Source organism: Triticum aestivum, chromosome 1A (genome assembly GCF_018294505.1).
Source record: "Triticum aestivum cultivar Chinese Spring chromosome 1A, IWGSC CS RefSeq v2.1, whole genome shotgun sequence".
Lineage (NCBI taxonomy): Eukaryota > Viridiplantae > Streptophyta > Magnoliopsida > Poales > Poaceae > Triticum > Triticum aestivum.
The window spans coordinates 37,210,409-37,215,144 of NC_057794.1; the positions used below are offsets into that span (position 1 = coordinate 37,210,409).

Consider the following 4,736-nt stretch of genomic DNA (forward strand, 5'->3'; position numbering starts at 1 on the left):
TCAGCCCACTTTTAAATTTACTTTTGGCCACAAGCATGGGTCGAGCCCAATAGATTAGTTTTTGGGCTGTGGTGTGCAACCCATTTATTTAATCCATCATTAACTGGGCCAGCCCTTTTATCTACCCAACAAAAACATTTTGATTTTTTTCCATAAAAAAATATATTTGGCCTTGAAAGGTCCAACCCACTCACACAATTTATTTTTTCAATCCAGCCCTTATTGAAATGCGACCAACAACAACCAACAGTATCTCAAAAACAAAAATACATTGGCAATTTGGCAGTCAGCCAACACATGAGAATATAATGATGATAATAATAATATAATTCTCCAGGATTTCAATAAGTTAGGCCCAACAGTATCATTACACCATAGGTTCATAAGATGCACCAACCAATATAACACAACCAGTAGCTTAGTATTATTACCCCATGTTCATAAGATGGCACATGTCCATATTGTGCACTAGTAACCAGTAACATAAAATGGCACCAACCAAAACAACACATCCAGTGAGGGAATCTGCTAGAGGGCCATTCTTTAGTGAGAAAAGGTCAGCAACAACATCACTCTTTGGTTCTTCACCTTCTGGTACCTCTTGTTCCATAGCACTTTCCATGTTAGCCTGACATTTAAAGAAAGATCTACACATGAGCAGAGTACTATGTCCATCAATATATTGCAGTTGGTTATGAATGACTAGGAAACTTTATAAGCAAACTATTCAAGAATAGATGTCCTAGTAGCAGAATTTAAGAAGCTAACATCATGATACTAATACAACACCTGACATTTTGAAAGAAAGACTGTAAAATCTAAACTGCACATGACGCACACCTGCGTCCCGGGAGGCAACTGCTGCACGAGATTAGCTACAGTGCGCTGCACTGTTTGCTCAATACAGACTAGCAGTGATTGCTACATGGGATGGCCAACACATGATTTTGCATATATCTCTGGAATAGAATGTTGACAAAATAATAATCGAATCTACATGCTACTAATTAAGTAGTAGTTATTCGAAAAGTTTGTAGCAGGCAAGCAGAACAAATCAATCTTGGCAATTACAATTTTTTTGCAGGTTACTATTAGCTACATGAAATAAGCATGGCACCAAGTTTACCAAACAGGTAAGCATGCAAAACAAACCATTGTTGAAATTTAAATCAGGCACGTAGCTTAAATGGGAACATGTAGCAGACAAGAACGTAGTACTTTTCACGAGCACATATGTTGTTTCTTTAGTACAATATACAATATCAAATAAATGCACTACAACAAGTCCTAATCATTTCATTCAGATCATACATGAAATGACACGAGTTTCTCCATTCTAAAAGCTAGTAAGATAGATGCTTCAAGCAATCAATAGACAAATAATCAAAGAGTATACAATGCTCTCTCTTAATTACCAGTGTCCAACGACAAAGCAATGCCTGTTGGACTGCGACAGGGACTGAAATTGACTGAATAATGTCACATTTTGAGTACCAAAAATATGTGCAATGCGATTAGGAAAGGAAACATAGCAGCCATGAAACAGAGGACTGGGACAAACAAACAAACTATAACAAAACATGAATCATATACTCTACTATTTTGAATGAACCATCTCTATCAGATCCTCGAGCAGAGATCATGTAATGCGATCAAGTGTAGCAAGGACGAGGTAAACAAGCCACATCGACACGGTAGAGAATACTAGAAACTGACTATCGCTTGAGCTGACCCCTCCGCTTTGAGAGGACGACGATCTATTTATTGAGCGTCTTTCTGGTTGTGTCCTTAAGGAGAGGGCAGTGGCAGGAGCGGCCATAAACATGGAAATTAGTCGGACCCACGACCCGTGTACGCTCTCACCACCAGAGAGGAGGTGCATTGCATACAAGCTCCTTTGGGTCTACGAGAGCTAGAGCGAGGTGGGGTCAGTAAAAATCAAGGATGCTGCTGTTCTGGGTCAAGCTAAGTAAAAAAAATCAAGGGCATAACAGATTCAAGTCAACAAAAATTAATATGTGCACATGATAGAAAAGATCACAGGAAATAGACTACCCTGATCAAGTATACTATAACATCGAAAAAGTCAAACAAGCTCATTGTGCATTTATTTTCCAGTGTGAGACACAATAAGCATAATTAGCCACTAGCAAAATAACATGCTATCTACATGCCCTATTATCTGCAACAATGACATTAGGCGATGAAGAACAATATATTTCCAATGCAATATGTTAGCCAAACACACCCTGCCACGCCAATCATCTCATGATCCAATAAAATGTCTAGAAAAATCTATTGAATAGCATCAGTCCAGATTTATATCTGGTGTGCTAGTAAATCTGGACGATCGATGAACATCAAACATATCAAGAGAAACAGTACAACAAGGCATCGACCTAATTTCAGTAAGCAAATCAACTCAATTTAAAGAGCTAGATGGCAGCTAAAAACTAACTCCAAATCTATCTATATTCTTATATATTGTACGAATAAGCTAACAACTAACTCCAAATATATCAATACTCTTATATAACTCTGAATATAGATGACAGCAAATTAACACAATTTAAAGAGCTAGGTGACAGACCATTGTGGGAGTTGACTATAAGCCACGCTCTTCCACTCGCATCAGATGTAGCCTAGCTCACACTACTCTATGCAGTCGTCGACGCCAACTATGCATTCACAGCCGCTCTCACTCGCTGCTTTTGCTGGTCTCCTGTTGCATATGGGGCTGCCATAAAGTGCTAAACATTCATCAGTCTCCAACAGAGAGTAGAATAGGAACACAGTTGGTGCTACTATCGTTGTTGTTGGTTGGTTGCTCAAATAACTCGGTTTATGTTACTGCTCGAGCAGGTTGGTAGGCAGGCCATGGAAGCATATGAGATGACAGAATATTCAGGGTCAATTATGCAACAGTAGTAGCAACCGAAATCTAGAACTAAACTAACATAATTAATCACAACAAGATGGCATGCTTAGAAATCTACAACTAAGCTAATAAGAACTTTAAATTAAAAGAGGAGAAGAAAAGGTTCAGGAATCAGATGTTCCACTGCCGACGCTTTGCCTGTCGAGGTCAAGGAGGTCGTGTCCATGGCCACGCCATCGACCCGAGCTCCAACCCAGCATCCACCGCAGACCCGTCTTGGTGCTCGAAGGAGACGACCGCTTCAGATCCCTCTTGGCTCCCATATGACTGCGGTCTACTCCTCCCTCACCCGCCTTGCTATGGCTTCGGGGTGGTAGGCCAGGCCGTCTCACTGGGCGTCGTCGTACACGCCCAGATCTAGCCGCTCCATGGCATCTGGGCAGGGGAGGAAGCAGCCATCCCGTACATGGCATCCGGTGCTCGAGCGACGACGGATCTTAGAGTTAGAGGGTACGTGGTGAGGAGGAGAATGAAGGACGGGTGTGACGAGGGAAGAGAGTGGATCTGAATCACCGGAGCAACGCTGGAGCCACACCTGCGACGCGGTGGCCCAAACCCTAGTGGATGGAGAGTTTTGCGCATGGTCGCAGGAGGACGCGCCCGTCGAATCTGGCCAGAGGAGATGGAGGAGCGGGCCGAGGGGATCACGTGGGTGTGCTGGGCGCTGCCGGCGGCCGCCGAATTCGGCCAGGATCGACCGCCGTAGGTGGCGGCGGTGAGGAGAGTCTCGTGGGAGAGGGACAGAGGAGGTGACGAGGGGCTTGGGTGTGGTGGATGGATGGATAGCTTTATTTATCCGAATATAGCTGGATGGACGATGGATGGATGTGGGTTTCCTGGGCATGGATGGTCGGATGTTCGCCACGTCATCGATCCGTGTCACAAATGAGTAACCAATGAAAATTAAGCTAGTGGTCATCACTGCTGCACGGGCTAGCAATTTAATTTACATACAAAATCATTGGTAATACTAAAATATTTTTCCATGCATGCATCAATGCAAGAATAGCTATATAGAGGACAAAGAATTGGCATTATACCAAAAACTCTAGCAACGTCGCGGTTTATGATTGAATCTCGGTGGCATTCTTTTCACTTTGGTGATCCATGTCCATGGCCTATTTCAAATTCACTCCGAGTTTTGGCAACAACCATAAGACGTGCATATGGTGGCGGGATGTCCTAGATGAATCCATATTGGAGGGGCTCGGTTGCAACTTGTTTCTTGTTACTCCTTGGAAAGTACAAACAAATGCTATCTTAAGCGGCATATAGTTCAGAATCTAAAGTAAAAAAACAAGTAACAACATTTGAATATGGAAAGTGTAAGTCGATAGAAATTTTTCCTACATCAGTTTTGAGAAAGATTTGTTTTTTATAGAATTTCAATAGCTCGATGTAAAGATACTTTGGAATTCAAAAACAGAAACGGGTCGTTCTATTCCATGGTTGATACAGTCATTCGCGGTAATAGATCAACATGAATATAATTTCAATTGTATCCTAAATCTTTATTAATCAAAATCATATCCATGCATGCTCATCCAGGCAAGCCGACCTTCGCAAAGACAAGAGGCATATAGCTCATCATGCAAGAGAAACTATAAAAACAACATGTCCGGATCTCAATGAACTGCAGACACGACACTTATTATGGAACGGGGGGAGTATATATTTGTTGAAATCATATATGAGGAAATTGTTAGATCAGAGAATTAATGTGAATAAAGTTGTTCTAACTATAGATATTTATCACTTCTTCTAAGTAGAGAAGACAACCAAAAATGAAATAACACTG

General features: G+C 41.6%; 1 long non-coding RNA gene across 1 annotated transcript; it reads right to left on the minus strand.

The window, feature by feature from the left end:
* Positions 1-306: 306 nt before the first annotated feature.
* Positions 307-3,710, minus strand: LOC123188348 (uncharacterized). The gene is made up of 2 exons (XR_006494578.1): positions 3,474-3,710; positions 307-3,374 (listed from the first exon to the last, which is right to left on the minus strand). It is a non-coding gene; the product is annotated as an uncharacterized lncRNA (long non-coding RNA).
* Between the last annotated feature and the right edge of the window lie 1,026 nt (positions 3,711-4,736).